Genomic DNA, 22,289 nt, shown 5'->3' with positions numbered 1-22,289 from the left:
CAGTTGAAACATCGTATCTATTTGTTTCCATTTAGGATACAGATGTTTTTATTCGGAAACAAATAGATACAATGTTTCAACCGCTGTAAATGTGAAGGAACTGTCAGAGAACTGTCAGAAATAGCGGAGCTCTCTGCAGATACACTTTTTGCTGTACTGGAATTCTTCTTATTTTCATCCTACTTCTTCTTCTTCTTCTCTTCTTCTTCTTCATCCTCATCCTCTTCTTCTTCTTCTTCTTCATCCTCATCCTCTTCTTCTTCTTCTTATTCTTCTTCTTCTTCTTCCTCCTCATCCTCTTCCTCTTCTTCTTCTTCATCCTCATCCTCTTCTTCATCCTCATTCTCTTCTTCTTCTTCTTCTTCATCCTCATCTTCTTCTTCTTCTTCTTCTTCATCCTCATCTTCTTCTTCTTCCTCATCCTCTTCTTCTTCTTCTTCTTCATCTTCTTCTTCTTCTTCATCATCTTTTTCTTCATCATCATCTTCTTCATCATCATCTTCTTCATCATCATCTTCTTCATCTTCTTCTTCTTCATCCTCATCTTCTTCTTCATCCTCATCCTCTTCTTCCTCATCCTCTTCTTCCTCATCTTCTTCTTCTTCATCTTCTTCATCTTCTTCTTCATCTTCTTCTTCTTCTTCATCTTCTTCTTCTTCATCCTCATCTTCTTCTTCTTCTCCTTCTTCATCCTCTTCTTCTTCTTCTTCTTCTTCTTCATCCTCATCTTCTTCTTCTTCTTCTTCATCCTCATCCTCTTCTTCTTCCTCATCTTCTTCTTCTTCTTCTTCCTCATCTTCTTGTTTTTCTTCTTCTTCTTCTTCTTCTTCATCTTCTTCTTCTTCATCTTCATCTTCTTCTTCTTCTTCTTCATCTTCTTCATCTTCTTCTTCTTCATCATCTTCTTCTTCTTCATCATCTTCTTCTTCATCATCTTCTTCTTCATCATCTTCTTCTTCATCATCTTCTTCTTCATCTTCTTCTTCTTCTTCTTCATCCTCATCTTCTTCTTCTTCTTCATCCTCATCTTCTTCTTCTTCTTCATCCTCATCCTCTTCTTCTTCCTCCTCATCCTCTTCTTCTTCTTCTTCTTCTTCTTCATCTTCTTCTTCTTCATCATCTTCTTCTTCATCATCTTCTTCATCATCATCTTCTTCATCATCTTCTTCTTCATCTTCTTCTTCTTCATCTTCTTCTTCTTCATCTTCTTCTTCTTCTTCATCTTCTTCTTCTTCTTCATCTTCTTCTTCATCTTCTTCCTCATGCCCCGTGACTGCCCAAATGAGTGAAGTGTGCGGTGATTCTAAGATCGACGGCACTCATCTGCATGTCATACTGACTGACAGTATTATATCTCTTCCCCGGCAGACTCCAAGGGCATTTAAATTAAAGGTACAGTGTTCTGCACTAATATAAAGGCTCTCTGAAGCCTAGAAACCATTTTAATAAGTTAAATTCGCAGCGAATAAATGTGCATCGAATCAAATTTATTCCGCAAATTCGGCGAATCAGCCGAATCGAATTTTTGAATAATTCGCTCATCTCTACTCAACACTAAACCATTAAGAGACCTAGGGTACAATACATGTTAGGAAATAAGACAACCTGTTCCGAGTAAAGGAATGCATCCATACCTGCAGATATGGAGACTCCATGGTAGTGGCTTAAACACATGGCTGGAGGTAGACTCCAAGCTATGGCACATCATAACAAATCCTAGTAAAATGAATAACGGAATTTCCAAGCTTTATAAACTTTTACATTATGACCGTGATCTTTCCACAGTACTTAGCGTAGGCCAGTGGGAAAAGGATCTTCCAAGATCTTTCACAAGAGATGAGTGGGAGGATGCCTTGAAGAGCAGTTTGAGTATTTCTAAATGTACTAATCACTGGGATTGCTCCCTGAAAATAATGCATCGTAGCTACTTCACTCTATATAAATTATCTAAAATGTACCCTAACACATCACCATTATGTTGGAGAAACTGTGGAGGAGAGGGGAATATACTTCACATTTTGTGGAAGTGCCCTTGTTTGCAATCATTCTGGAGGGAGGTCTTCGCACTTATTTCTATGGTGTGGGGCACAATTTCCCCTCTGGCTCCACACTTGGCCCTTCTTAATCTCAAGCTAAACCTTTTTCCTAGTAAATATAGGACAATTATAGGTCACATTCTTATCGCTGCTAGATTGGCTATTACTAGTAGATGGAAATCGTCGAATGCTCCTTGCATTTCAGAAGACATCCAAAGAGTACAGACACATTATGTGTATGAGAGGGCTCTGGCGCTTAGTCATTATTCTATTGAGAAGTTTGATGCGAAATGGTTCCATTGGAAAGAATTATCTCTGCCATTTAATATTACTGTATAGAAATTACTGCAAGATAGCCATAAAGGATAAAATGACAGCTTTGGTCTCCCCTTGTTCATGTGGTTGCTCTTTCTTCATTCTTTTTTCTCCTCCCTTTCCTTTCTTTCCACCTGGGTTCTGTTTTTTTCTCCTTTTTTCTTTCTTTCTCTTCTCCATGTTATCTATATGTAAAATGTGAGAGCACTGAAAGCTGAATATTGGTCTGGGCAGGAATGGGGTATAAGTGCCCAGTAGGCAAATGGTTAAAAACAGTGTCTGCGATCAGCTGAATGATGCCTATCTGGTTGAAAATGTCCTGATTGCCAAACTGCCACCTGGTGTCTATTAGCACTTAAAATATATCTCTACACCAGTGCTTTACTATAAATGATCACTAATTAAAAAACAAAAAAGATGGATTTACCTAAATTCAGGAGGTAATACAACAATCATTCTTACGGTATACCTAAGGACATCTTTTTGGATAGAGATTTTTTTCTATGGCTGTCAGTGTTCCTGCTGGGAAAATTCCCCCTCTCTATAAGAAAAAGAAACACCAAAAAAAATAAAACATTTTATGTTTAGAAAAAAATATGATAGAAATTTGAATGCTTATATTAGTTGGTCAACATGATATACTCTATGTAACACTAGAGCAGTTATTAGAGTTTTTGGGTAGAAAGGTGTTAATGCTGCTTTTATGAAGCATTATACAATATTCTATGAAGCATAATTGCATTGCATACATTTTTCATCCAAATATATTGCTTCAATATTTTAAACACACTTCTGCCGTTTGTAATTTAAATGAAAAGGCTTAAGAGAAAATATTGTAGGTGCTTTTTTTCTAAGGTAATTAGAAAAATGCACAAAAACAAGCTTTCAGGTAATGTTAATATTAAATATGTTAATCATAACTCCGTACGCACATTTAATAAAAAGTGTAATTTTCCATTTACTTTCTAGTTGTCTATTAATAAGACACAAGGCTAGTACCAGTGGGAGGCCCAGGCTCTAAGCATTTGGTTACAGGCTATCTTGTAAAAAGAAATTAGAACAAAATTGAGCTGCGAGAGGTTATGTAATTATATTATGATTTTAGAACTTTAGAGTTTAATCACTTAAGTTGCTCATGTTAGCTTACAGAAGTTTATTCACTTCATTTGCTCTTTGTGGGGTTTATAAATTGCACAATTACATTTATTACACTTGGTTCTTTGTTTCTTAGTTCTGCTTGAAATATAATTATTGGCTAAAGTAATCACCCAAACCCGTTGATTTTATCAAAGAAAGGCTGCAAAATGGCTGTTTTTTTTTTTAAAACAAAGATGTCCAGCCAGATATAGCAGCTATTGTAACCTAGTATTCTGTGCCTATCCTTTACATAAATCTATACTATTGCATCTATTTATTTTTTTCATTTATATGTAAATGGGACTCCATCAAAGAGGATCTTTCATTATGATCACATTGATAAAAAAAATTCTCTATAAAAAGTTAACTATCTTTACATCTGAATTTCCGAAAATTCAAAAACATCCTTTAATCAAATTGTCTATTTATTAAAAACCCTAAAGGTTCTTTTAAAGGCAGCTAGCATAAATATCACAAATTCTACCTTTAGTTTATCTTTCAGTAAATCTCTATAAGGCCAATCTAAAACAGAAAACAAGATGGATTTTGTTAGCCAATCATGCACTGTTGTTTTGCCTACTTCAGTCAGTGTAACACTGTGAACATGCTTACAAGAGTACTGAGATTGTTGTGCTGTTCTTTATATTTTCAGTCATTGGGTAGATATCAGATAGATGATAATGCTGTATACCTTAAAGCTGAACTCCAGGCATATATAAAATGATCACCAATACATCCATCCATGTATTAGGTAAACATCATTGAATGTAATGTGTGTGTATATGTGTGTGTGTATATATATATATTTACATATATATATATATAAATATTTACAGTTTTCTGTAACATGATATATAGCAGGATAGCCAGACTGATGGGGAGAGAGCTGGCATTGTAAACCTATAAAACTCTATTAAATTGCCAGTGCTGTTAATCTAACACTTGGTTCACAGGAGGAGAGAGCAGAGTGATAACTTCCTTAGTGTTGAGTGAATCTGCTTAGGCTGAATTCGCCAAGGGTTTGGTGATTTGTTCTACAAATTCAACAAACCCGAATTTAGAGACAAATCCCACTGAAGTCTATAGAGAGGGGGACTGAATCCAGTTACAATCTGGCCATTTGTAAGGCCAATAGGCAAACTACTTTCAAAAAAATGCAGGGAAGCCAGGCACTGGACATGAAATGTGGACATGAAAGTGGACATGAAAGTGGACATGGAGTGGACATGAAAAACATGGGAATTGAGAAACAAATGCAGTAAAAAGGTGAGAGGGTCTCTTCAAAGGCAACACTCAAAATACACAAATAGTTTGAATTGAATGCCTTAAATCTGTACATTGTGTTATGGAACAGTATGATTTTTTTGGACAGTTTAGCGACAGCATATACTAGCAGTACATATTTGGCTGTGGAATTGATTTTTGTCATTCAGTTTGGATTACGTAGAGCATCAGCACCCCAATTTGATTAATTTAACTTCGAAAAAAAAATGTCAGGTAGTTTTAACAATGAAACATGCTTTTAATCAAATGCAATAAGCCTGCTTTGACTAGCCTGTGGGAATTGGACAGTCATTTTTTTGTGGATGTCCTTATTTTTGCTGATGCAAAGCTGTTATGCCACCTAACAATTTCTGTCATGCTTGCAATAAGAATTAAAAGAGAAGAATGGATTTAATTTAATAAAAATACACTCATCTAGGTGGATGCCACATCAATCTGATGCTGCATCTGTCCCCCGCCATCTCTAAGACCAAAAACTGAGCGTTCAATCTTTGGTGATTGCTCAGGTCTCAGCCTTCAGTGAGTAGAGAGCCTGTGACCAGAGAGCCAGTGACTGACTTCTCTGCCCCTCCAGCACTCACTGGAGCGCTGGGCTGTGGAGGGGAAGGGAATGTCTGGCTGAGCCGCTCAGTGGCTTGCTGAGAGGCTGAGCCAGCTGCGATTCCAGGCATCTGGGTTGATCCTGACCAAAATAGTCAGGATCTTTTCAGAGCCTGGACTGGCTCTGTGATGTTAGCAGACAGAGGGCTTTAGCCCACTGTTGGCTCAAAATGGGTTACATAAGTGCAGAACGAACTGCACTCTTGTGATCCATAGGAAATAAGAGATCACAGATTGCACTATGGAGTTAAGTTGACCAGCAGCAGGACAATTTTAAATAGTAATGCTAGGCCCAAATCTGTTAGAGACAAGGAGCACAGGCTGGGGCTTTACTATAAGAATAAAGATACTGCATTGGATATAGCAGTGTAAAATTGGTCAGCAGTAGAACAGTTTTATACAGGGATAATTGGCCCAACTGGTATATGCCTAACTTTTATTGTATCTGTAGGGATGGGGGGTACATTGAATGTGAGAGATGAGGTAATTTAGGTATACACTGTTCTTGCAATTTTTTTCCCTTTCATACAATGCAGCATTGTGCTGTGAACAAAGGGCAAGTGACAGCAAGTGAATGCTACTTTTAAAGTGCTTTAATCCCCAAAATGAAAATGTAATATATTGCAGTTCACCAATCCATAGATGTGATGGCTGCATTAGTTTTTTTTAAGCTTTCTCCCCTCTATTTCACCTGGTGATCCAGCTAGTAATAAATTTGCTGTATTAGAGGTCTGCATTCTGGATGTAGTTGTAGAGTAGACATCTTTGGACAGCAGCATCTTCAATCTGGGGGAAAGTAGTGTTAAGGCAGTTATACTAAATTCAGCCTGTTCATGAGGGACTGGCTAAATTTTGATTCAAGTATGGGCAAACAGCCAGTTGGGTTTTCCCTGAGCGATCGGTGTTGCTGTCTATAGCCAGCAACACTTATCAGTGTGTTCTGACGGTGGGGAAGGCTCCTTGACAGAATTATTCCCCCATCCACATCAAATGTGTGGATGGGAGAATTGGGTAATTTGTTTTCAACTCACTGGTTGATTGAAAAAAAGAATAATAATAATGTGATGCCAGGCTTGGACTGGCAGATTTAGATGGATTGAACAAATTGAAGCTAAAATCCAGCTAATGCTTTATCGGCAGTTACAACAAACATTTTTTTCCTTTTGGGAAAAATATTTTACATAAATTAATAAAAGCTGACCCTTGTGTCACAATCATGCACACAGGGAGAGGCACAGTTCTCCATTTTGCTCCAGGTTTCTGCATTGTGGTATTTCTCTTAAACTAATATGCAGTCATTTGGGAGGGGGAGGTGTAGGACCGTGCATATAAGAGCCAGGCACAGGATCTTCCTGTATTAAGAAGGCTTCATGTATCTCCTCATTTCCCCTCCCTCAGGAATGCAACCAGTGTATGATGCTGAGCCCTGCCTAACAATTCCTCTGCCAAATAAGGTAGGGAAGATACTAGTTGATGTTGTGTAGAAAAAGAAGCTGTTAGTTTCTGTGAGGACTCAGACAAGTGAGGACCGTCTCAATACAACATCTACTGGACAGAAAGAAAAGGATAATCTCGCGGCAACAACGAAACCCAATGCGAGACCAGAAATCCTTTTTGTAGCTCATCAGACTCGACACTGCTTAACTCCAGGCATTTATTTGGCAAGTACTTATTTACCTAAACTTCTTTCTGTTATCTGTTTGCTGTGCTGTTGTGCTATGTATATTTTTATATATACCGTATTTTCCGGCGTATAAGACGACTGGGTGTATAAGACGACCCCCTACTTTTCCTGCTAAAATATAGGGTTTGAGCTATACTCGCTGTATAAGACTACCCCTCTTCCAACGCACACCAAATAAAAATGAAAAAACATCAGATTTGATTTTAATATGGTATGCTATTTCAGTATGGTATTCCAATGATGGGGTGCTATTCCTCCCACTGACACCAATGATGAGGCACTACTCCTCCCACTGACACCAATGATGGGGCACTATTTCATCCACTGACACCAATGATGGTGCCCCATCATTAGTGTCAGTGTGTGAGGAATAGTGCCCCATCATTAGTCAGTGGGAGGAATAGTGCCCCATCATTAGTCAGTGGGAGGAATAGTGCCCCATCATTGGTGTCAGTGGGAAGAATCATGCCCCATCATTGGTGTCAGTGGGAGGAATAGTGTCCCATCATTAGTGTCAGTGGGAGGAATAGTGTCCCATCATTGGTGTCAGTGGGAGGAATAGTGCTCCATCATTGGTGTCAGTGGGAGGAATAGCGGCCCATCATTGGTATCAGTGGGAGGAATAGCACCCCATCATTGGTATCAGTGGGAGGAATAGCACCCTATCATTGGTGTCAGTGGGAGGAATAGCGCCCCATCATTGGTGTCAGTGGGAGGAATAGCGCCCCATCATTGGTATCAGTGGCAGGAATTGCGCCCCATCATTGGTGTCAGTGGGAGGAATTGCGCCCCATCATTGGTGTCAGTGGGAGGAATTGCGCCCCATAATTGGTATCAGTGGGGAGAATAGTGCCCCATCATTGGTGTCAGTGGGGAGAATAGTGCCCCATCATTGGTGTCAGTGGGGAGGAGGAATAGTGCCCCATCGTTGGTATCAGTGGGGAGAATAGTGCCCCATCATTGGTGTCAGTGGGAGGAATAGTGCCCCATCATTGGTGTCAGTGGGAGGAATAGTGCCCCATCATTGGTATCAGTGGGGAGAATAGTGCCACATCGTTGGTGTCAGTGGGGAGGAGGAATAGTGCCCCATCATTGGTATCAGTGGGGAGAACAGTGCCTCATCGTTAGTGTCAGTGTGGAGGAGGAATAGTGCCCCATCGTTAGTGTCAGTGGGGGAGAGGAGCGGCTGCTCCTTCTTCCAGTTCGGCCGCTCGATTTTCGCGGGGCCGCTCGGCTCCGCCTCCTCGCCGGTGATTGGTCGCCTGTGTGCCTTTCCAGTGCTGGCGCCCAATCACCGGTGAGGAGGCGGAGCCGAGCAGCCACGTGACCATCAAGCGGCCGAACTGAAAGAAGGAGCAGCCGCGCTTCCTGGACCGGATCGTCGTGGGACCGGAGCCAGGTAAGGTACAGCAGCCCCTCTGCCCACCCCTGTACTTAGTGTCCGTTGGAGGAGGAGGGGGGGTGGCGCCGTGCCGCCCCTCAAAAAAGTGCCGCCCTGACACCGGCTCGCACCAGCGTATAAGACGACCCCCGACTTTTCAGAAGATTTTCAGGGGTTGAAAAGTCGTGTTATACGCCGGAAAATACGGTATATCATAGTTATATCTTTTCTGTAAATATTTTTATTGCATCCGTTTGACCTTTTAGTAATAAATCTTTCTTTCTGAAAGTGTTGAACTGTTTCTATAGCTCTGTATTGCAATTTACGAATTCCTGCCTCTAAAGAGAATGCTGCTATGAGTATTTAACCCTCTGTATAACCGGTCTGTAGAGATAGCGGGATACTAACAGTTAACCAATCATCCTAGTGTATTGCCGAGTTTCCTCTTTCTCTGTATGAAAAGAAGGTGGTGGCAGTGTGAAGGGTTAATTGCGTAAATAACCTGACCCAGTAACAAGTGCATTCAGGCTGCAGGTACATCGATCTGTGGTCCATTAGCTGGAAAATTGTTGTGCAGGGTGCAGATGGGTGTGGCATTATTACGCCTGTGACAGCGCGGTTTTAGGTTGGTTAGACCTTCGGTCACGAGTTTGGTGAGAAGGGCTGGGGTCTGACGCCGCGCCCGTCACACCTTGTACCCCCCCATCCCCAGTGTTAAATGGATTGTCTCACTCTTCTAACAGCTACTTTGTCTGGACAGCTTGGCGTGTTAAAGTAAGTTGAAAAATAAAGTCTAAGAAAAAAAAATGAATGCAGCAAACACATCTAAGAATTGGTAAGCTGATAATTGGTACTTTTTATGGGGTTTAACAAAGTTTTAAGCACCCCAAAAAGCCCTATCAATATGAAATGAAAATAAAACAAAAACACAAAAAAAACCCCAAATACCACTTTCTTAAAGGAAGGCTTGCAGAAAAAAAACAAAACAAAACAGTTTAACCGAAAACAAAGGCCCCATCAACAAATAATAACCCCCCCCCTCAAAAAAAACCCAAAATAAATAAAGTTCTTTATCTTGTCTGTCATCTCCTGGAGGGAAGCTGCACAGCACTGACTAGTCCAGATACACTGGTGTTCTTGTAGAAGCTGGCAAGAACTACTAGGCACTCATGTCATTGCCTACCTGTTTGCTTTACCAGCACTGAGCTGGAGGTGTGAGTGAAGCCGTCCTCCTCCTTCTCCTCCTCCTGGTAATTTACAGCTTGTTCTCAGTCAGTTTCTCAAAACAACGAAGACAATGACAGCCAGGCTACTAGCATTTTCAGAAGGCTAGCAAGTCATTACAGGGTTTTCTTTAACCTCCCTAGCGGTCTGAATATGTCAGTATTTCTGTGCTCAAAGCGGTACTTTTTTGCGTGGAAATATGTAGTTTTTTTACTGTAGGCCTGTAATTCTTAGAAATAACTCACTGAAATCTGTCCGAACAAGAGTCTAGTAAACATCCTGGGTATGATAAAATTTTAAACACAAAATCATAAATTATAATATAATAATCATAAAAAATAATAATAATACATTTAATTCAATAATGTAATCAAACCAAAAACACTGAAATTTGAAAAAGAGCACCAAGTTCGCACATTACTGAGCTTAGTCACAAAATCGTTTTCAGTGTCCGATGACGAATTTCCCCACAAATCATTATCACTCAATTCTGCAAGTGGTTCTAATTTACTATCGCTGTTCTCTAGCTGGTCTCTTTTAGGTCTCTTTTGACCTAAAGGGACGCTTTTTGGACACCATGGACGTTTCTCAGTTTCCAGGCAGAAAGAACAGTAAAAATGCAGGCAGGGCACAGGACAAAGCACTCGGGACAAAATGTATGTGAAATGGTTTGATACAGTAATGTTTTACTATCAGATTTTAGTGTACTGAGTGAATGTCACTTTTAAAATTTTTGAATTTCCCTCCGGTTTCTGTCCCCTGTACGTCCTGACGCTCGCAGGGAACGGAACCCGAAAGATGGATGCCGGCATTGGCCGGAGGAGATGGCTGGAGGCGCTGCAGGGGAGACATCGTGGGATCGCAGGACAAGGTGCTGGAGGGAATCCCTGCGCAACGGGGTTACCGCTTCTGGTACTGAAAGTTAACCCCGAGTTACACTCGGGAACACCACCAGTGGGGTTAAAGTGAACCTGTGCTTTACCCATGCAGGGAAAACCAACAGGTCCATGAATATGATTTAAAGTGAAAATAATCCATACATATCTACTACTTATTTGGCCCTGTAATATATTTTTCATGAAATTGTTTCTTACTGTGCTTTTTTGCCTACTTGTAATATACTCTGTGAGCTCCCAAACCTCTCCTTTTCCTTCATCACTTCCGTTTGTTTCCAACAAGCAGTGCATGTTAGTTGTGGTCATGTTTACTGCTCTAGGCAAGAGAGGGTGGCTACATTTCTACATATAGTGGGATCATGGAGAAAGAATGTAGCCACCCTCTAACAGAAGGTCAGAGAAGGAAAGACTCATAGGTACCTACTGAAAAACATAACTGCTTCCACGCAAACATATCTTTCTAACAAAACAAAAAACACGAAGCAATCAAATATTATGGTATACTGGAAGGTGCATTGCGTGCTTAATATAATGTATTTAATTTTGTGTAATAAAAAGAAGCAATCATTTTCACAGAATGTCTGCTTCTAGGAAAGCAAATTAAGATGTCTGATCATGCCACTGTTATTAAGAGAACCTATTTGTTCTTATTCCGATGAAGCATAGCTTCAGTTTTCTGTTGGATTAGACTGGTTTGCTTTTCACCAACAACATTTTCCAACAAAACACTTAGTAACCTTTCCTGATAGAGCACTCTGAGCCAATGCTATAAAGAGTACTGAGACTGGTAATGAGAAACAAATCATTGCTTTTAAATGCTTAATTTAAGTAAACACAAAGTCCCTTTTAGTGTTGGCCAAACAGAGCAGGTCATAAAAAGTACATAAGTGTTTAAACGTGAGCTGCATTTAAAGCTGGACTCAAGGCAAACTGTGAAATGTACAAATGAAATACAAATCTTGGAGCTGTTTTACCTGCCAAATTATTTGTATTTCCATAAATTCAGTCCAGACATTTACACAGTCCTGACAGCTTAGACAGCACAGCCTGATGTTTCTCTATTACAATTAAATAAAACACCTAGGCCCGTTCTTTGTCCTCAGCTTGTGGTGGGACAGTGAAGGAGCAACAGCATACTGTTCAGGTCAGCTTTCAGCTGTCTCCATCTGTCAGCATGTTCTTTGTCAGCACATGTGCCTGCAAGACCACTTTTTGGCTTCAAGAGCTGCCCCGCTCTCGCAGTCTGAGTATTGTTTTGCATCGGCTTACATAGAGCTGATATATAGCGGTTTAGGTACTTAACACAAGTTGCATTTGTAGTGGTACCCTCTTGGGATCCTACAGTAATGAAGGTCCATTGGGTCTTGTTTTACCGTAGTAGCCCCACAGCCAGGCACAGAGTCATCCTTTTTGTTTTGGCTCAATGAGCAGTCTAGGGATGTTCTCTTTTTGGTGTTTTTATTTTTTGGGTAACTTGGATAGGAATTGGGAACTGTATGGGATACTCCAAAACTATGTTCAAACAGGAAGACACAGGAGTTCTTTTTTAGTGCCAAGTCCTTGCACAAGTAAATGGTGGACTGAGTAGCAACTTAAGAAATTTGAAGTGAGTCCTTTCACTCAGTGTCGTATCTGCTGCAAGGAAAACAAGGCATTTGCCTAGGGCGGCAGTTTACAGAAGGGACACTGTGTGTGTCAGCGGCAGGGCCGCCATGGCTGAGGGTACAGCCGACACACAAGAAGGGTCACCCGGGCGAATGGACCGGCCGCAGAGGAGAGCGGAGTGGTGGGCGGATCCCCGGTGTGAGCCCGAAGTGTGTGAGGGCCGGGGCCCACTGTCAGTGTGCGCCGGGATGTGCAGGAAGGCCAGAAAGTACCAGCGGAGGAGGAAGAAGAAGAGGACGAGGTCAGGGTGGAGGAGCCCGCCCGCTCTTTTGCAGCCGCTGCCGGAGATCCTGGGGGAGATGGGACACAGGCACCCCTCCTGGAGTGATGCTGACACCATCTGGAGGAGCCCCTGCTGGACAGGTAAGTGCTTGGAGGACTGGTGCTTCCCCACTTCTGTCTCACTGTCCCCCCAATACACTACCCCCCACCTGTTCCACTTCCCCCCTCCTGTCCCACACATTGTCCCACTACCCCCCATTTGTCCCCACTGCCCCCCACCTGTCCCTCTGTGCTCCTCCTGTCCCACTACCCCGATCCTGTCCCACTGCCCCGATCCTGTCCCATGCCCCCTGTCACGCTGCCCCCCACCTATCCCTCTGCACTCCTCCTGTTCCACTGCCCCTCACCTATCCTTCTGTGCTCCTCCTGTCCCTCTGTGCTCCTTCTCCTGTCCCACTGCGCTCCTCCTGTCCCACTACCCCTCACCTGTCCCACTGCGCTCCTCCTGTCCCACTGTGCTCCTCCTGTCCTACTGTAATCTTCCTGTCCCACTGCCCCGATCCTGTCCCATGTCCCCCGTCACACTGCCCCCTACCTGTCCCTCTGTGCTCCTCCTGTCCCACTGCCCCTCACCTGTCCCACTGTGCTCCTCCTGTCCCGCTGCCCCGATCCTGTCCCATGCCCCCTGTCACGCTGCCCCCTACCTGTCCCTCTGTGCTCCTCCTGTCCCACTGCCCCTTACCTGTCCCACTGCGCTCCTCCTGTCCCGCTGCCCTGATCCTGTCCCATGCCCTCCGTCATGCTGCCTCCCACGTGTCCCTCTGCGCTCATCCTGTCCCACTGCCCCTCACCTGTCTCTCTGCGCTCCTCCTGTCCCGCTGCCCTGATCTTGTTCCATGCCCCTCATCACGCTGCCCCCTACCTGTCCCTCTGTGCTCCTCCTGTCCCACTGCTCTTCACCTGTCCCACTGCGCTCCTCCTGTCCTGCTGTGCCATGCCCCCTGTCATGCTTCCTCCCACCTGTCTCTCTGCTCTCCTCATGTCCCTCACCTGTCCCTCTGCGCTCCTCTTGTCCCGCTACCCTGATCCTGTCCCATGCCCTCCGTCACGCTGCCTCCCACGTGTCCCTCTGTGCTCCTTCTGTCCCACTGCCCCTCACCTCTCCCTCTGCGCTGCTCCTGTCCCACTGCCCCGATCCTGTCCTAAGCCCCCCGTCACGCTGCTCCCCAACTGTCCCTCTGTGCTCCTCCTGTCCCACTGCCCCTCACCTATCCTCTCGCACTCCACCTGTCCCTCTGTGCTCCTCCTGTCCCTCTGCGCTCCTCCTCCTGTCCCATTGTGCTCCTCCTGTCCCACTGCCCCGATCCTGTCCCGTGCCCCCTGTCCCGCTGCCCCCCCACCTGTCCCTCTGCCCTCCACCTGTCCCTCTGCCTCCCTACCCATCACGCTGCCCCCCATCATGTTGCCCTCCCTCTGTCATGCTGCCTCCCTCTTGTCCTTGTCAGGGCTCCTGGAATGACCAGAGGTATGTGGACCGACATAGGGAAACACAGACTTCAGGTATAGCGTGTAAACAATATAATTTATTAAGGGCAACACAAACATAAACGCAGTGCAACAAACCAAACCCAAAGCTAACACAAATACGTACAACAAGGTGAAACAAACCAAAACCTTAACTGATATATATATATACAGTGAGGATCGAAAGTTTGGACACACCAGCTAAAAATTTGTATTAATGTGCATAAAGAAGCCAAGGAAAGATGGAAAAATCTCCAAAAGGCATCAAATTACAGATTAGACATTCTTATAATATGTCAACAAAAGTTAGATTTTATTTCCATCATTTACACTTTCAAAATAACTGAAAACAAAAAAATGCAAAAGTTTGGGCACCCTGCAGAATTAATATCTTGTACTGCCCCCTTTGGCAAGTATCACAGCTTGTAAACGCTTTTTGTAGCCAGCCAAGAGTCTTTCAATTCTTGTTTGAGGTATCTTTGCCCATTCTTCCTTACAAAAGTCTTCCAGTTCTTTGAGATTTCTGGGCTGTCTGTCACGCACTGCTCTTTTAAGGTCTATCCATAGATTTTCAATTATGTTGAGGTCAGGAGATTGTGAAGGCCATGACAAAACCTTCAGTTTACGCCTCTTGATGTAATCCCCCGTGGATTTCGAGGTGTGTTTACGATCATTATCCATTTGTAGAAGCCATCCTCTCTTTAAATTCAGCTTTTTCACAGATGGCATCAAGTTACCATCCAAAATTTGCTGAAATTTTATTGAATCCATTTTTCCTTCTACTCGTGAGATGTTCCCTGTGTCACTGGCTGCAACACAACCCCAAAGCATAATTGATCCAACCCCATGCTTAACAGTTGGACAGAGGTTCTTTTCATTAAATTCTGTGCCCCTTCTTCTCCAAACGTACCTTTGCTCATTCTGGCCAAAAAGTTCAATTTTAACCTCATCGGTCCACAGAGCTTGTTTCCAAAATGCATCAGGCTTGTCTATATGTTCATTTGCAAAGTTCAAATGATGATTTTTGTGGTGAGGACGTAGAAGAGGTTTTCTTCTGATGACTCTTCTATGAAGACCATATTTGTACAAGTATCTCTTTATAGTGGAATAGTGTACCACAACTCCAGTATCTGCCAGATCTTTCTGGAGGGATCGTGCATTCAAACGTGGGTTTTGAATTGTTTTTTTCACAATCCTGCTAGCTGTTCTGTCTGATATTTTTCTTGGTCTCCAGATCTTGCTTTAACTTCCACTGTTTCTGATGACTGCCATTTCTTAATTACATTCCGAACATAGGATATTGACATCTGAAAACGCTTTGCTATCTTCTTATAGCCTTCTCCAGCTTTGTGAGCGTCAACTATTTTCAGTTTCAGTATTCTAGACAACTGCTTAGGAGAACTGCATCTCCAACAGAGGGGAAAAAATGAATGGGAGATTTTGTGAAGGAGTTCAGGGGTTTTGTACCAGGCAGAGAATAATTTGTATCCCATTTCTTGTGTGTTTACATTTACAGATCCTTTCTGTAGATGGAACAGTACGTGTTCCCACTCATCATCAGAAAGATCGAGAAACAGTTTGACCCCTGAGGGACTGTTTGCCCCCTGGGCAAGCTTGCCATGTGTCTGCTGTTTGTTGAGGTCCTAGATGGACTAGCTGGGGAGGCTTACTTCCCTGAGGATCTAGTATGGTATCCCTGGGAGAAAGAGTCTGGAAGATTCTGGAAGGAGGCAATCAATCTTCTAAGGACATTTGTGAGTACAGAATGGTGTGAGAGATCCCAGAGACTGTGTGCTGTTGACCTCCCTGTCACACCTGGACAGAAGGCGTGTCAGGGCTCCCGGGTATGACCAGAGGTGTGTGACTGACGCAGGGAAATGCAGACTTCAGATATGTTATAAACAATATAATTTATTAACACTAACAATACAAACATAAACGCAGTGCAATACTAAAACATAACACAGTGCAAACAAACCAAACCAACCACCCACAGATAACAGTACATACAATGCAAGCGTCGTCAGGCAGGCCGGGTCAATATCAGGCAGGTAGGTACAGGGGGAGCAAGCGGAGAATGGTCGGGGTCACAAGCCAGGTTCAGCAGGTAGCGGGCAGCGTGGTACAGAGGGTCAGGCAGAGGAGAATGGTCAGACAAGCCAGGGATCAGGAGCAGGAGAATGGTCAGACAAAGCAAGGGATCAGAGCAGGGTCAGCAACGAATCAGACAGGAACAGGAACAGGGAGCAGGAACAGGATACAGGGCCCAGGAGAAACACACACCAAGGCAGAGTCTGCAGGTCTGGCCATCCCTTAAATACACCAGTATAATCAGTTCCAGGTGTTTGACTGGCTGCAAGGTTGAGTCTCTGATTGCTGGGAGCACCCGCTGGCCAGCCCTGGTACTGCAGCTCATAAGGCAGGTGAGTCCCACCATTGCTGGCCAGTCCATTCCTGACAGTACCCCCCCCTCAAGGAGCGGCCTCAGGACGCTCCAAACAGTCCTAGCTGGGCAAAATGTTCCACCGCCCGGGTCTGGTAACTGGCGGGATATCAAAGACTGGCACACCGGGCAGGACTCCGGGCAGCGGCACACCGAGCAGGACTCTGGGCAGCGGCACACCGGGCAGGGGCACACCGGGCAGAGGCACATCGGGCAGAGGCACACCGGGCAGAGGCACTTCGGGCTGGACTCCGGGCAGAGGCACATCGGGCTGGACTCCGGGCAGAGGCACATCGGGCTGGACTCCGGGCAGAGGCACATCGGGCTGGACTCCGGGCAGAGGCACATCGGGCTGGACTCCGGGCAGAGGCACATCGGATTACCAGGCGAAGCAGCAGACACCGGGCCACCGGGCGGAGCAGCAGGCACCGGGCCACCGGGCGGAGCAGCAGGCACCGGGCCACCGGGCGGAGCAGCAGGCACCGGGCCACCGGGCGGGGTGACAGGCACCGGGCCCCCAGGCGGGGCGACAGGCACTGGGCCCCCAGGAGGGGCGACAGGCATCGGGCCCCCAGGAGGGGCGACGGGCATCGGGCCCCCAGGCGGAGCGGCGGGCGCCGGACCCCCAGGCGGAGCGACAGGTCTTGGGCCCCCAGGCGGAGCGGCGGGCACCGAGTCACCGGCATGCCCACTGGCACTGGGTCAGACATTGGATCGTCTGGCTGGACAGCGGGCATCGGGTCACCAGGCATCAGGTCATTTGGCTCAACAGCGGGCACCGCGTCATCTGGCAAGGCAGTGGGCTCCGAGTCAACTGGTATGACCGCGGGCACTGGGTCAGACATTGGATCGTCTGGCCCGACAGCAGGCATCGGGTCACCAGGTATGACAGCGGGCACTGGGTCACCAGGCATCAGGTCATTTGGCTTGCCAGCGGGCACCGCGTCATCTGGCAAGGCAGTGGGCACGGAGTCACCAGGCATTGGATCGTCTGGCTCGACAGCGGGCATCGGGTCACCAGGTATGACAGCGGGCACTGGGTCACCAGGCATCAGGTCATTTGGCTCGCCAGCGGGCACCGCGTCATCTGGCAAGGCAGTGGGCACCGAGTCACCAGGTACGACAGCGGGCTCTGAGTCAATTGGCATGACCGCTGGCACTGGGTCAGACATTGGATCGTCTGGCTGGACAGCGGGCATCGGGTCACCAGGCATCAGGTCATTTGGCTCGACAGCGGGCACCGCGTCATCTGGCAAGGCAGTGGGCTCCGAGTCAACTGGTATGACCGCGGGCACTGGGTCAGACATTGGATCGTCTGGCTGGACAGCGGGCATCGGGTCACCAGGCATCAGGTCATTTGGCTCAACAGCGGGCACCGCGTCATCTGGCAAGGCAGTGGGCACCGGGTCACCAGGCATTGGATCGTCTGGCTCGACAGCGGGCATCGGGTCACCAGGTATGACAGCGGGCACTGGGTCACCAGGCATCAGGTCATTTGGCTCGCCAGCGGGCACCGCGGCATCTGGCAAGGCAGTGGGCACCGAGTCACCAGGTACGACAGCGGGCTCTGAGTCAATTGGCACGACAGCGGGCACCGGATCAGGTACCGGATCATCTGGATCAACAGCGGGCATCGAGTCAACTGGCCTAATAGGATCATCAGGCTGGATCAGTTCATCATGCTGGGTAGAGGCATCAGGCTGAGTGGAGGCATCAGGCTGAGTAGAGGCATCAGGCTGAGTAGAGGCATCAGGCTGAGTAGAGGCATCTGGCTGAGTAGAGGCATCAGGCCAAAGACAGGCATCATGCTGGGTACAGGCATCAGGCTGGGTACAGGCATCAGGCTGGGTACAGACCTCAAGCTGAAGTGCGGGTGCCGAGGCACCAGGCTGAACCACGGAAGGCAGGTTCTCAGACGGCAGGCTCACCGGTTTGGATACTGGCAGGATGGTACTGGTTGGAAAGAATTTTCGCTTTTTTCTGGTTTTAACTACTGGAGCACTGCAAGTAAACGCAGGTCTGCAAACAAATGGAGCAGCTGGAGACAGAGAAGAGCTGGAGGATGGAACAGGGGAGGGAGCAGTTGCTACAGAGGGCTTTTGTACAGGGTTAAAGGCAGGATAGGTGCAGCGAGTGGCAACAGGGTACTGACATGCGGTAGATAGCAGGGCAGGAGGAGCTGTTGGGAATGCAGGAATAGAGCTTTGAGGAAATAGATTAGAAGCAGGACTGGGTTTTTGTAGGCTGACTGAGGCTGGGTGCAACAAATCTGTCCATGTCTGCAGTATGGGTTGAACAAAGCTGAGCTTACACAAAGCCTGTCTGAGCAAAGACTGCACTGCGTTTATACAATCTCTTAGTATCTGTGGTGAACATGCAGCATAATGCTCCAAGAAGCAATCCACATCATCCTCTAATAACCATACCAGGGACTCTACCTGGTCGGCACTAAATGGCGGCAAAAATTCATCCCTGCATTCGGGGGTACCAGATGAAACCAACTCCGCACAAATCTGAATCAATGGCTGCACCTCAGAGAATTCTGTGCCCTGATCTACTAGAACATGAGCGAGCCGTATACATTCTAGCAGTTCATCCCGGGGATACTCCTTCAGAGTTTGATAAGCATACTCTCTGTCATCAAACACTAGCAGATATAAATACACAACCTCATCAAGATCCATCCTTCCCATCAACAAACCAAGATGGCTTCCCTGTGCAGCCACTTCTGGTCAGGATTGGCCTTGGTGTAATGTCAGGGCTCCCGGGTATGACCAGAGGTGTGTGACTGACGCAGGGAAACGCAGACTTCAGATATGTTATAAACAATATAATTTATTAACACTAACAATACAAACATAAATGCAGTGCAATACTAAAACATAACACAGTGCAAACAAACCAAACCAACCACCCACAGATAACAGTACATACAATGCAAGCGTCGTCAGGCAGGCCGAGTCAATATCAATCGGGCAGGTAGGTACAGGGGGAGCAAGCGGAGAATGGTCGGGGTCACAAGCCAGGTTCAGCAGGTAGCGGGCAGCGTGGTACAGAGGGTCAGGCAGAGGAGAATGGTCAGACAAGCCAGGGATCAGGAGCAGGAGAATGGTCAGACAAAGCCAGGGATCAGAGCAGGGTCAGCAACGAATCAGACAGGAACAGGAACAGGGAGCAGAAACAGGATACAGGGCCCAGGAGAAACACACACCAAGGCAGAGTCTGCAGGTCTGGCCATCCCTTAAATACACCAGTATAATCAGTTCCAGGTGTTTGACTGGCTGCAAGGTTGAGTCTCTGATTGCTGGGAGCACCCGCTGGCCAGCCCTGGTACTGCAGCTCATAAGGCAGGTGAGTCCCACCATTGCTGGCCAGTCCATTCCTGACAAGGGGTGGCATTTACTAGCACCAATTAGCTGTATTTTCCTCCTGTAGCTGCTGAAAGCCAGCTTCTCCTCCTCTCTCTCCCATTCAGCATTTAGCAGCGGCAGGAAAAAAATACCTCCAGTCTAGGTTCCATATCTTTCTGTACACTACAAAACTAAAATGTTGTGTGCTGCTAAAGTGTTTGGGTTTGGCATGAAGAAAGTGTGGCAACTCTAGCTGCTGCACTAGAAGAGTGCTTTATAAGATGATTTCAAGTCTCACTTCTGCGGTGGATTAGGAGGGACACCGCCATTACAATAGAAGAGAACCCAAAAGTGGCCCTTTCATAATTCATTTCTCCTTCCTGGTGGCTCCACTTCTAATCAGCACAGGAGATGAGGCTTGAAATTGCCCATTCAAGCCTCACCTACGTGGTGATAGTGTAGGCCTTCACACTACATGTGCAGCATTTCACTATTACCAAAACGTTGAAATGACTATTACCAAAACGTTGAAATGACTATATTACTAATACCATCCTATGGCTTATTTATTACATTAGAACTTCTCTCTCTGGGCAGGGGGCTGGGAGTGTGTCTATGGAGAACTTCTCTCTCAGGTGGAGAAGGGAGGGGGGCGCCACATTGAGTCTTTGCCCCAGGTGAAAGAATGTCTAGCTTTGCCTCTGACAGTAGTCCTAACATTCATGGACTCAATGGCTGCTATGAGCCCACCCTTTTATAGTGAGGGAGCTGGCTTATACGATTATTGCCACTATTGGCCCTTCTAAGTCTACTGACAAAATCAACATAAAAATAAAAACAGTATACCTCCAAAAAACCCCTAAAACTCCAAAATACCACCCGTGAGAAAAAAATCTCAAGATTTGATAAGGAGACATTTGCTTAAAGTGATCGCTGACATTAAATCAGCTGCAAAATACATTAAAAGACAAATAAAGCTCCCAATAATAGGAACAAAATAAGAGCGGCCAATAGGTTGATCATCCAAAGAGCGAAGAATCAGAGCTAAAGTACAGGCTCTTAAATGATGATAATCTCTCCCCTATGCAGTTTTCAGCTTTCCATATACACTATATTACCAAAAGTTTTGGGACGCCTGCCTTTACACTCACATTATTATTATTAATATTATACAGTATTTATAAAGCGCCGATAGTTCGCTCAGCGCTGTACATTACAAAGGGAGACAGAACATGTGACAGAAGAATAACAATACAATGCAAAACATGAAGGGATTGAGGGCCCTGCTCTTTCGAGCTTACAATCTAGGAGTGAGGGGATGGTGGTACAGCAGGAGATAGCTGTGGGGGATGGAGTGGAAGGAAGAGTGGAGGAGGTCGGCAAGTTAGCAGGGGGTGGGGTAGGCTTCCCTGAAGAGATGGGTTTTCAGGGTGCGCCTAAAGAAGAGGAGAGTAGGTGATAATCTGAGGGGTTGGGTAGGGAGTTCCAGAGGATGGGTGACACCCTGGAGAAGTCCTGGAGGCGGGGACCAGGGAACTAGAGAGAAGGAGGTCTTGTGAGGAGCGGAGTGTGCGTGCTGGGTGGTACTTGGATATTAGGTCGGTGATGTAGTTCGGGGCAGTATGGTGGACAGCTTTGTACGTCAGCGTTAGGATTTTGAATTTGATCCGTTGCGCAATCGGAAGCCAGTGGAGGGATTGGCAGAGGGGGTGGCGGAGATGGAGTGGTTGGAAAGGTGAATGAGTCTGGCTGCCATATTCAGGATCGACTGAAGTGGGGATAGCCAGCGGCGAGGCAGGCCAGTAAGGAGGGAGTTGCAGTAATCGTGTCGTGATATGATGAGGGAGTGGATGAGCTGTTTAGTGGTTTCTGGGGTTAGGAACGTGCGGATTTTGGCGATGTTTCGGAGGTGGAGTCTGCACGAGCTTGTTAAAGATTGGACTTGGGGCTGGAAGGATAGGTTGGAGTCCAGAATGACACCAAGTACTCTGGCCTGCGGGGCGGGTTTGATGGTGGCGTTGTTGGACATGATGGAGAAGTCAATGGGGGGTGGTGTCCGGGCTGGGGGGAAGATATGAAACTCGGTCTTGGAGAGGTTCAGTTTAAGGAAGTGGAGCGACATCCAGTCAGATATGTCGCTCAGTAGGTGTGTGATTCGGGCAGAGACTGAGGGGGTGAGGTGGGGGGTTGAGAGATAGATTTGTGTGTCGTCGGCATAGAGGTGGTAGTTGAAGCCGTGAGAGTGTATGAGTTGGCCAAGGGAGGAGGTGTAGATGGAGAAGAGAAGGGGCCCGAGGATGGAGACTTGAGGGACCCCAACAGAGAGGGGGAGTGAGGGGGAGCTGGTAGCATTATAGGTAATGCTGAAAGAGCGTTGTGACAGGTAGGATGAGAGCCAGGAGAGAGCAGAATCTCTGAGGCTGAGGGAGTGTCGTTTTTTTAGGAGGAGGGGGTGGTTGACTGTGTCGAAGGCCGCAGAGAGGTCAAGGAGTAGGAGCACTGAATAGTGGCCATTAGCTTTGGCGGTT

This window comes from Staurois parvus, unplaced genomic scaffold (assembly GCF_062004578.1).
Source record: "Staurois parvus isolate SC_StPar_1 unplaced genomic scaffold, SC_StPar_1.0 ptg000066l, whole genome shotgun sequence".
Lineage (NCBI taxonomy): Eukaryota > Metazoa > Chordata > Amphibia > Anura > Ranidae > Staurois > Staurois parvus.
Note: the sequence above shows the minus strand (reverse complement) of the source record.